General features: G+C 45.3%; 1 protein-coding gene across 5 annotated transcripts in view; it reads right to left on the reverse strand.

Annotated features, from left to right (window-relative positions):
- Positions 1-12441, reverse strand: part of BICRAL (BICRA like chromatin remodeling complex associated protein) — a 44285-nt gene that overhangs the window by 22718 nt on the left and 9126 nt on the right. The window contains exons 1-2 of one of the 5 annotated variants that reach the window (XM_061348325.1): positions 2195-2740; positions 1272-1495 (exon numbers count right to left, since the gene is read on the reverse strand). The exons of 1 other annotated variant lie outside the window; for it this stretch is intronic. The gene's annotated coding sequence lies outside the window, so the exon portion shown is untranslated. Of the gene's footprint in view, positions 1-1271; positions 2101-2194; positions 2741-10948; positions 11036-12237; positions 12415-12441 lie in introns of those variants that run through there. 3 more of the 5 variants (XM_061348322.1, XM_061348326.1, XM_061348323.1) reach the window with 3 other exon arrangements.

Below are 12441 nucleotides of genomic sequence, written 5' to 3' on the forward strand. Positions count from 1 at the left end.
TACTGCAATGAGGGTTCAACATTATCCCAAGTGAGCAAACAGGATTTTGTTCAATCACTACCCATATGGGTATTAAAACTACCAACTCAAAGTAGACACATTTGGTACAGTCACTTTAAAACCTGCATGTAACAGAAAATAAACTGCATGAACACACCAAGAAGAGACAGCCGTGATGGTAACACATAACCTTCACCCTTCAGCTGAATGCACAGCTGGCTTTATTACAAGCAAAATCATTTGTTGGGTCTTACCATTTCACAAACATGATACAAGACAAAACTCCTCAGCACACTGCAGGCGCCTACAACAGATAATAAAACCCAAACAAAATATACACCAAGAATCACAGCCAGTCCCCTCCAGAAGTGCATCTTCCCATAGCTTTAGCAACACTCTTGCCATTGCTAGCACAATTCTAAACACCCAGGAAAAAGCAATTATGCCAGCTTTTTTTCTTTAATACGGGTTAACCAAAGAGCTCATCTCTGTAAAACCATCACCAAGTTCTCCTACAGCTGAGCCATCACAGAGGCGCAAACAGAAAAAGATGTAGAAGCACACATGCTTCTGCACCTTGAAAACTACAAGCAAAGCACAGACAAATCACTGCCACACATGATGGTTAGAAAACACTAGATTAAGGTGATGCTGCATGACAGTGCTGCTGTGAAACACCACAGGAGCAACGCACGATCTAAACAGCACACACAGGGGTATGTGGTCTGTGAAAGAGCGCTCAAGATCACAGCCAAACCACCACCATACCCATTTAAACTAAACTCTGTTTCTATTCCACCACGTAACATTAATGGCCATAAACTGAACCACAACAAGAGTCACCTCAACACAAGGAAGAGCTTCTTTACGTGAGGGTGGCAGAGCCCTGGCACAGGCTGCCCGGGGGGTTGTGGAGTCTCCCTCTCTGGAGCCATCCCAAACCCTCTGGGACACGTTCCTGTGTGCCCTGCTCTGGGTGGCCCTGCCTTGGCAGGGGTTGGACGGGATGAGCTTCAGAGGGCCCCTCCAACACCAACCGTTCTGTGATAACCACACACAACTGCATGTTGGTTCAATCCAGCAGGCAGCTGAACATCACACAGCCATTCACTCACTTCCCCCACCCTCAGTGGAATGGGAAGAAAGTAAGAAATAAAGGTAAAACTCATGGGTTGAGATAAAGACATTTTAAGAGGACAAAAAAGGAGAGGAAAATAGTAATAATCACGAAAGAATATGTAACACAAGTGAAGCACAACACCATTGCTCACCACTCTCTGCAATGCCCAGCCCGTCTCCAAGCAGCAGGCCATCGCCCGGGCAACAGCCCCAGCTTCACTGCTCAGCATGACATCACATGGCATGGAACACTCTGGGGTTCCGTATTCCAACGGTGTCCCCTCCTGGCTTCCAGGGCACCCTCAGCCTCCACGTTGCTGGGGTGGGGTGAGAGATGGGTTGTCCTTGCCGCTGTGTAAGCTCTGCTCAGCAACAGCTGAAACATGGGTGTGTTATCAGCATTAACCTCAGACTAAAGCCAAAACATGGCACTGTGCCAGATGCTCTTAAGCAAAATTAACCATGTCCCACCCGAAACCAGGGCAATCTTGTTAGCTGATCCTGATTTTCAGTGAGGATTTGTCCTGTCAACTTCAGAACAGCAACAGAGGTGCACAATCAGACTGAGTCTGCACATACCCAGAAGGAACAACTCCTTCAATGTGTTTAGAAAAGAAACTCCAGCAACACGAGATGTTGACAGAGATGATGATCCCTAACACGTTTCCTAGTGCACAACTGCCAGAGGAGGTTGCTGCTTTTCTTGCTGGTTTTCTATACCGAAGTTATACAAGTTCTGTCCTCCTCACTGTTAACACAGTCAGCCAAATCAACAACTGATATATAAAATGGACATAAACCATATTAAAGCCAAGACAGTTTGAAAATGCAACTCAAAACAGTTAGTGGAATCAAAGGATTAGTTACACAGCCTAGACCAGTGGTCTCAAAGTGTGCAAGACAATGTGACACTGGGGTGAGGGAAGAAAAAAAACAGAACTTCAGTAGTACATACATGTAATTGGGAAATAAACACGTATAGCAGCGGTGTACACCCAAAAAACTTTTAGTACTAGGCGTGTGCAATCAAAACCATGTGGAGACCACAGGCCTAGACTCTTGAAGACTGACTCACTTCTGCATGCAGATGAGCTAACAGGGCCTTCAGTCCATTGGAAGAGGTGTTGGTGAGGTCTGTCCCAGCCATTAGGACCCATCCCCGCAGTCAGGGGCCTGCCACGAGCCCACACTAGGAACAGCTGAGGGAAAGCAAGTATCTAGTTACCATCAGTACTACCCTACAGTGCCCTCCATGTTCTCCAAAGTAGGCCACACTCAGCCCTGCTGGTGCACCCCATTACTTTACAAAGGGCAATTCTTACTCATTAGTCACAACCCAGCACGGATATTCCCTGTTACCTGTTATTAGCAAAGCCTCTACCCTTTCATTTAATACCCCTGCTACTACACTGGTGAAGCCAGTATATACTTCAGCTTGGAGCACACGTGTGTGTGGAAGCAGCACTGCTTGTCCTTTCTGTGGAAGGCCAGAGTGCCCTTTATCACATGCTCCCAAAGAGAATATAAGAACAGGTGAAAGTAATCAATGGGACAAGGAAATCCCAGCCCTGCAGGACAATCCTCTGGGGCACTGTTATTACCTGGCCTTAAAGCCTCTGCCTCCCTTACAACACTCTCGACTACTATAGTGACCAACAAAAGAAGAGAGCAGAGCTGTGCCCCTCTCATCCACGATCCCCGAGTCAGCCCAAGGCTCTGAACAGTCAGCTGGCACAGAAAACTGATCTGACAAAATGCATTTATCTGTTTCAACATGCATTAGCTTCCTCATGCGGTTCTGGCCTGCCATGAGGCTACAAGAGTGCTGTTAGTACCAGCACAATAAAGGGAGTAGGAATGAGGGAGCTGGGTGGTTAAGTACAGAGGAAGCAGCAGTGCTTCAGGCAGCTTAAAGCAGCTGTCAGACTATAGTTGCATATGTACAGCTCACGTTAGCTGCTGTGCAGGCAGCAGGTCGATGGTAGTGATTACTCCCATGTACTCAGCCCTTGTGAGCTCCCATCTGAATGTCCGGTTTTGCCATACACACCCCCTCAAAAGAAATACAGAAAAACCCGAGAGTCCAGAAGAGTACCAGTAAAATCCTGCAAGTACAAGACACTCAGTTCTTGAAGTTGGAGGGAACCTCTTTTCTTCAGGCTGGACAAAAAGCAGCTAAGCCAGGTATTACCTGCAGTCTGCCACTAGCTGAGACGAGTACTGAGATGAGCAGAGCCTCTTCCCATCAACGCAAAGCAAGACACAAGGCAACAGCCAGAACACGTAGCCCAGAAAATCCCAACCAGACAGAAGGGAAAAAGCAGCTCACAAAGAAAAATGCTCAAGCAAGAGGATGGAATCACCAAATGCTGTCAGTACCAAATGGTGCTGACAAACCTGTCCTAACTTCAAAGCTAGCTCTGCTTAGAGCAGGGCCAGGTAACCTCCAGCAATCCTCACCAGCCTGCACTTTTAATCACTATGCTACACAATCCACAGTATCATGCAACACATGCAGGGTCACCTGCATAGTCATTACAACCGGATTTGTCCAGACGCAGTCCAGCTGTTCATACACTAAATGTGACTTTTATAACTTAAAAAAAAAATGGGAGTATTCAAAGCCACTGTAAATCCTGGATTTTAAATTCAAATTCTATTCAAGCTTGTCACAAAAGAATTACTTCCCTTTCTCACTTATAATTTCATACAACCATAATACATAACTTCAGACACAATGCAGTAAAATATGATTTCCACCTTTTGTAAAAAGCCTCAGAAAGAAGTTAGTTTAGAAAAGCAACATTTAGACCCATCATTCCCAGAAGTGTGATATGATCAACGTGAAAGCTTGGGAAGCCACAAGTAAATACATTTATCTGCAAAACTGCTGGAAAAATCTAGACTTGTAACTTCCATGGGACCAGCTCCTGAGTGGCAGCATGACTTCGGAGAGTGAACACTGACCTTTGGAAGTCAATGCCTTAAAGCAAGGAAATGACTGCTGTAGTTACAGCTTTACAGTGGAAGATAATCAAACCTGCACACAGTAGCATATGAAGCAACTACTTCAACATTTATGAGCAAAGAGATGCCCACTAACCCTCAGGAGTTCAGTGAGACACTGTACACATCCAGACAGTCCCAACTCTTTGTAATGGATCCAAGCAATCACATCTTCTGTACCTCTGCTGCTCTACACCATTCTCCAGAATTTTCATCCACGCTCCCAACATTAACAAGGAACCTCACTATGGAATATCTGAAGAAATACATTGTCACTGTACCAATAATCATGAGACCAACAAAAATGGAAGAAAATTACTGTAAGAGTCACTGTAGAGAATGGAACGTTAGTGAACAGAGTGCCACATTAAACTGATGACGTTTTTATCCCTTATATCCTTTTTCAATACATATGTAAGAGAACTCAGTATTAATACAACATAAGCATCCATTCTTTGTTCAATTACACCAAATGATCACAGCAATATTAAGTGGTTCCACAGACTGCAGAGGTACAATGCTCAGTGAAGTCCTTCCCTCACACACATTGCCACCACGACTCCCATTCATTTTGGCAGTGCTAACGTTTTGTTCAGCGTGCTTCGGAACTAAGGGAATTTAAAAAAACGCTATTTTAACACGTATTAGATAACACATGTCACTTAAGCAGTACACACTTCCAGTTGCTAAGGTGCTGTTAACTACTGCCTTACACTGGCACTTACCTCTCAGGTTCCTAACAAAGCAGAGGCTTGGATTCATTGAAGGAACCTCACCTACACAGGACCAACTAGACCCCATTTACATTCTCTACCATACAGGAGCATAAGAAAGGAGTACAGATTCAGACCCTTACTACTATATACTGTGTTGTTAACACTCCAAGTCCACGCTACTTTTGAACAACCCAGTATCTTGCAAAGTGGTCAATTTCAGATTCTTTTAACTAACCAAACGTGTTTTATGATCAGCTTTAGAGCTGTTCATCCCCTCAAGCCCTTTATCTTCAAGAAACTGAATTTTACAGAGATGGAACATAAAAACTTAATATTGAAAGGTATTTCCACTTCTCCCATCATCAAAAGTTACATTCTCTGGTACGATGACACGGTATTCAATGGAAGAGAGGTAAGTACTGAAAAACTTGATTGCAAGTTAAAATCTCACTCCCCATTTTCACTCAGGCAAAAATACCAGAGGCTAATTATCAACAAGTTGTCATTTCAGGGCAACAGGGGTAAGGAAGCAAAATCCATTTTAAAAGTGTACTTTGTGAAACGCAAGCATTTAACTACTCACTTTCAAACCATGTTGTGCTCATATTCTACAATGTGTGATTACTCCATATGAATATTTCCTCTTCCAGACTGGTCCACAAAAAGCAACTACTATACTCCTGCAAAACCCAGCAGGAATTGCACTCTAAAAAAGAGCTAAACAAGTAAGAAATTTGGATTCCAATCTAGTAACACGTAACAGAGTGCAATATGCAAGTGTGAGTTTTCTGTATGTATGAGCCCGTGTTTTCATCCCAAGATCCTACAGATGAGTAGTACTTTGAAGATGAATTTACGATGTCTGAAATGCCCATGGAACTGAATTTAATCCTCCCTATTTCAAAGCCATCTGTATGTAACAGAGTAAGAGAAGAAATTCCAAATATCCAGAGGAGTGATGCAAAACCTAAGAAAAACTACTTGAAAAAATGGCAACTACTGAGGAGTTAAATAAACAGCAGCAAGAAAAGAAACACCAAAGTGCTACCTCTCATGAACTGCTAGGCGCAGCACTGCACATCTTCATGGTTCCCAAGATCTGGCAGGAGATGAACACCGAAGAGGACCAGCTCCACATACAGAAGGGCAAATAAAAACCATACACTAAAGCACAGGCAACCTACAACATGTTGCTTATCAAAGTCTTAGTATACCATCTAAAGAAAAAAACATTCTCTGAGTTTGGCAAATGTGGAAACTTAGCAATAACTTGAGTAACTCACAAAAACTACACTGACATTTTAATATATTAAGGAAAAAATGGGAACGTGCAGCTGAATTGTTAACAGTATCTACAATTGGAAAGGTTAATCCAGCTACAGCCAAGCACACCAAGTGCATGTGTGGACCCACAGTGCAGCTCTCTTAAATTTCCCTCAGACACATATATTCAGCCTCAAGATTTCTAAGTTATTCAATACATTTTTCTTCCTACTGCACCCAGAGCTGCTCTTGGTAACACCCATACTTTGACCAGACTTTCACCTGGGAACAGAACTCTTTAAAGCACACAATGAAACTGGCAGCCTGGAAGTCAGGATGCTTACTGACCACATGGGATTCACTCACCTTGGTCCATTTTCCCAGCAGGGACTATCCTCATCGCTATGCTTACAGCCTATTTTTGGCTCTGTCTTCTAAGCAGCTCCACTGCATACACCAAAATTCTTCAGGCATCTCAGTATTCATAAACCAGGTCCTGGTTTCATCCAAAAGAGGAAAAGGAGGAGGCATAATCTCAACAGGTCCTTAGGAAAGACCTATTTGCCTGCCTGAAGGAAATTAGATGCTCTATGTATTTCTAGTAACTGCTGTATGCAGTAACATATTAGCAGATGTCATTTGTGCAACACAATCTCCAACAAATGTTGAGTCAATTCAAGAAATGTTGAGTCATCCGAGTTCTTCAGACGCTCCTATTACAGAGTACCTGTGTTATCATGCAGCTCGTCCTGTGCAGATCAGTTCCAAAGATCCTGAAAACTCACTTAGGCAGTCCCAGAACGTAACCTCCTTATGAACTTGCAATCATTTCTCAATGAATTATGAACCAATGCCCAATGAATACCTTTTCATTGCCACTCTAGTCCGTAACAGTTTGAATTAAAAAGAAAATGGTAATAAAAAAGGTTACCTTGCTGCAGTTACGGTTCCCACAAGTTAGTATCAGCTAACCACTGCCAATAAATAAAGCTGAAGAGAGATTTATACTCCTTTTGGTGACTATGTTTGGGAAATCAACTGGAATTTGAATACAATGAACTGAACTCGTGTAACTAAATCAGCAGTGCAGTCTGGATTAACGACCCCAAACCAGGCTGAAAACCTCCCTGCTGCCAATCTCATCCTTGTTGAAGCCAAAGGAGATATTACCTCCTACTTCACTGGGGGCCAAGATTTTTTTCTGTAGCTCACTCACCTTCAGCACCCAACACTGGAAATCCACGCTCAGACTAAGCTCACGGCAAAACTACTGCAAGTTCCACCTGAGCCAAGATCGGCCTTCACAAGAATTACTGTTTCTTACAACAAAGTTAAAGCTTTCTCCCTGGACTCCCCTCTCTTCACCACCATTTCTTAATACCTTTGATCAAGAAAAGGCTATTCTATTAAGTCTTGACAGTGATTTGCTCGCTTACTTATTTGCTCTTCCTTTTAAGCATTCCCTTACTCGAAGCAACACGAGAAAAAGCTCTAGAACGTTTTAACAGTAGTGTGAGAAAAAGAAAGCAATAAAAACCCCTTATCTGCTAATCATGTTAGCTTTTATTCTGTGCAAAACCTCAGTGATTCTCAAAGCAAAAACAACACACACCCAGTAGTTGTTTTTCCAACAGGGAAAGCAGGGGCAAGTGAACATTTTAAAGCATCTACACAACAATGTTGAAAAAAAACCCATCAGTTCAGGTTGGTGTTTATGCATTTATGTTGGTGCAACAAGGGCCTCACCAATACTACTTATTGCAACTTTCAAACTACAAGAGCTGCAGGTCGCAACCAATGTTAGAACAGTTTATGGTCTTGCTGCTTTTCCTCTGCTGGAAGAGCACAAAACACACTTGGTTTTGTAGACAATTCCCATGTCTACATTGGATCAGGAACATCACCATAAAAATCAAAACCTTTCAAGCACAGATGCAGCTTATTCCATCAGAACTACTGGAGGAAATGACACCAGCTTTCTGAGCAGAGGCTCTTCTGCCTGGACGGCATCTGTTACTTAGGCTTGACATACTTTCACACTCTCACTGCTCATACATATGCTAAAAAGCACCAGCTTTTAGACTCGTCACAAGACTAATGCAGCATGAAAAGGCACAATCGCAGACACATATGCAGGTAAACTTTGCTGGGAACTCTGAAAATAAAGAGTACAATGAATGCCCAAGGAGCAGATCAATGCATTTGTGCCTGCAAAGCTATTCAGCTCTAGACTATGGACTTAAACCTCTGTAGCCAGACTTCATGGAGGCCACACATATCCTGGGAGTATTATCAACTCAATAACACAGATGTAAGATTCACAGCAAGCGTTCAGAGTATTAACAAAGGACACAAAACTACATGAGTGTCATACTAGTGAATAAGACAAGGTGTACCAATGGAAGTACAACTGGACTAGTGTATCGGCACCTTAAGCTTCTGCACTCCACCACCACAAACCAACTATGTGAAATACAAAGGACCACCCGCAACAACAGAAACCTTTAAGCTCAGACAGTGGCCAAAGAACTAAGTCTAAAAAGATCTAGTGCATTTAAATACTACCCATCAAACACCTCAACACAAAAGGAGGATATGGCTTGCTTTAATGCAAGCAGGTCAGAGAGGATACACAATCATTCGGGAAGTATTAAGCCCCGGGAGAACACAAACTGGTCCATTTTATCCCATTTTCGTCATTTCTTCATTATTTTCATGAATTGATAAAAAAAAAATCATGCTCTAAGTGACATAAGTGCATGGTAATTTTACTGTATAAAACTACAGCTCTGCTAAAAAACACTGCCTTGATCCCAAGGCTACTGTTAACCAATACACGAAATAATAACTTCAAGAAGGGGCAAATATCTTCTAATAAGATTTCTGAAGTGTCTGAACAAATACTTTGCTCTCAATGGATCTGTAACAACTGAAGCTTTAGCAGGTGTATTGTTGAAAACCCTACAATGTTAACAAGGTTGTCCCCACTAAAGTCTTTTGAAAAGCCAGTCTGTACCCAAACAAGCAATAAAAGTGTGTTATTTCACAAGAAGTCATTTAAAACCCCTCAGCTCCGAGACGCAAAGAGAAAGTCTCCTGCTTCCTTCAGGAATGAGCACAGGGCACGGGGAATCCCTGCTCGCATCCGTCACAAGCACAGGAGGAGGAACCGCACGAGCATCCCACGCTCCTCAGTGGGCGCAGCGCGAGTTGGCCCGGCGGCATACTGGCTGCTCCTCGATGCAGATGTTGGTAGGAAACTCAGGCCTCAGGGGGCATTGATCAGATTACACACACCAGGAGAAACACCACAAAAAAGGGGTAAGTTTGGATCACAACACAGGAGACCTTTTTCAACACTTTCCCTATAAACCAGCACCAAAACAAAAGATTACAAAGCGCATCAGCGGAGCTGCCAAACTGGGATTATTTGGAAAAAGGGCTGCTTCCCATGAGACATAAAGGCGTGAGTAACACTCCAAACGATGAGAAAGTAACACCAACAAAATCAGCTATTTACCCACCCACCCACCCCTTTGTTTTTGCAAGCACTCCTAAGGGCACTGGAAGCTCTCTAACGACCATTACTTTGCCCTATCTGCCCCATGACAGCGTTTTCTGAAGCGCATTTTGTCTTTCTTGAATGACACTGGATTTTCCACCGGACAGAAGACGATGTCCTCTCAGGTCCTTTTTCTTCCCACGCTCTGAGCGCATCTCATGCCGAGAAACATACATGAAACACACGGCAGGAACCACCACCAGCTGTGCGGTGCCGTTCACACGGTTCGAGCTGGGACCACAGGCCTTTCTGAGCCGAGCCAAGCCACTTTAACGCTTCACAGCACCAAGACCCGCACCACCGAGGAGATGGGGGTGGAAGCATGAGAAGGCAGCGATCCGGGGCGACGGGCCCGTTCCCAACAGACCCATGCCAAACCAACCCACAGCCAGGAATCCTTCCCCTCTCTCCCCACGGCGCACCCTCGTTAAACCCCTCACAGCAAACAGACAAGGAAGCAGTGGGCAGGAAAGCGAGTTATTTCGGGGAGACGCTTTTGAGGCCCGACAGCGAAAACGCTCCCGAGACGCACAAACGGCCCGAACGGGCTCGACGGCAACGCCCCGCGCGGCGACAGCTGAGAGGAGCCTAAAATGGCGCCCGTGGGGGAGGAGAGACGGAGCGAAACTGCGCAACAAACGCTGGCGGGGAGCCAGGCAGCGCCATCTTCCCCCTGCTCCCCCGCTCGCACCCAGCGGCCGCCGCCGGAGCGCGGATCCGCGGCTCCTCCGCTCCTCCTCAGCCGGGCTGTGCCGAGCCCCGGGGCGGGAAAGCGGAGGCCTCCGCGCCCCGTTCCGGCTCCCAGGGATTAGGAACGAGTAAACGCAAACGAGCCCTCTCCTAAGTCGTTTAATTCGGCCCGAGTTTTAACGTTACATCCGCTTTCTGCCATGAATTTGGCAATTAATAGCAAAAATTACGATTTAAAGCGCTGACGCCCCACCATAACGCGATAAACCTTGACGAATTCTCAAAACAATCCCCTCCACAGCCACCTCCTGGTTTAAAACGCGAATAAAAAGAACGGTTTATAAAGCATTGTTTCTTGTACGGAAAATCATCCCAGCAGCACAAAGGATGCACATCCACTCCACAGCAAAGCCAAGCGGGTTACTCCAGCAAGAGACGGTTTATTGGTACGGTTTAAAAAGGCGTTACAAATAAAAATACATATCCAAAAGGGGGGGGGGGGGGGGGTATGTAAAAAGGAAGAAAAATAAAAAGGCGGAAAAAAATGTTCCCGAAAAGGAGCGGGGGGAAAGCGCATTAGCCCCGAACCTACCGCGCACCCACAAAAAGCATCACCGCTTCCATTGCTCTCGGTTAGAAGCGGGCGGCACGGAGCGATCCCAAGGAAACGGCAAAGAAAGGAGGCTCAAACGAATAGCATCAAAATCGAGGAAAAAAAAAAAAAAACAAAACCAAAAACAAAACCGAGGAAAAGCGAAGAACCAGATCCCCAGAAGGCAGGAATGTGAGAAGGAAACGACACGGTGAGGGTGGTGGCGAGCGGCCGGGGGAAAGGGGCGAAAACCGAGCCGGGAGTAGGGAAAAAGGGGGAAAAGGCAGGAAAAATCCTTCCCAGGCGCGCGGCCGGGAGAGGGACGGAGCGTCTCCATTTTCCCGACGAGGAGGATGAACGAGTGTTTCGCAGACCACAGAGCTTTAGAGGGAAAGCAAAGAACCGAGGGGGGGAAGAAAAAGAGGGAGGAGATTTGAAAAGATTATTTTTCTTTCTCCCTCACACACTCTCTCTATCCCCCTCTCTCGCTCTCCCGCACTCACACATAGACACACACACACAACACGCTCCCTCCTCTCCTCTTTGCATCCCTCTCTTGATGGCCGTCAAGGGGGCGGAAAATAGAGAGGGGGGGGCAAAGAAAGACAACAACAACAACTAATTTTAAACCGGCTCAATCAATGAGTCATTAAAAGAGATTTTTTTTTCCCTTCCCTCCTCTCCTCAATTTGCATGGCATCAGCGAGAAGGGGGGAAAAAAACCCACACAACCCACCCCAAACCTCTCCCCTCTCTGCAGCTATCAGCCTGGACCTGAAACCTTATCTCTCCTTTCTACACACACACGCATACACACACACACACCCCTCCGCCTTTATTTTAAGAAACAACTTTTTTTTTGCGTGCCCTCAGCAGCCACCACCACCAACCTCGCGGAAGAATAAATATATATATATATACATGTATATATATATAGTTCATTCCCATGTGAAGCCACATCTGCCCAAACAACAGCCACCCACAAAACATCCCTCTTCTTCCTCCCCGTCTCCCCTCTCGCTCGCTCTCTCTCTCTAGATATATATTTATATACATAGCCCCAGAGCCAATAGCTCTCTGGGCTGAAACCTAATATCCTGGTTTTGGCAACTCCTGGTTGTTAATTTGCTCCTCTTTCTTTTCTGCCTGTCTGGAGATAGATTTTCCTCTCCCCCCCACCCCCCCTTCTCTTTTCCCTCCCCGAAGGAAGGGAGGAAGGAGGTTGTGTGGGTTTTTTTTTCCTTGAAATTTTTATCACAAAATTATAATACACTCAAAGGGAAACTCACCGTCATGAAAAAGCAGTGCCTTGTCAACGGGGTTTCTTCGCCATCACATCAGGGGCTGGCAGTGTAAGAGAGAGAGAGGCAGAGCGGGAGAGCGAGGGAGGGAGGGGGGAAGAGAAAGAGAGCGGGAGGAGAGCGCGGCGCGGCGCGGCACCACAGCACAGCACAGCACACCGCGGCGCGGCACCGCGGCACGGCACAGCACAG

This window comes from Neopsephotus bourkii, unplaced genomic scaffold, assembly GCF_033783945.1.
Source record: "Neopsephotus bourkii isolate Nb327-2 ecotype Australia unplaced genomic scaffold, CSIRO-AGI_Nbou_v1 NB_354, whole genome shotgun sequence".
Classification (NCBI taxonomy): Eukaryota; Metazoa; Chordata; class Aves; order Psittaciformes; family Psittacidae; genus Neopsephotus; species Neopsephotus bourkii.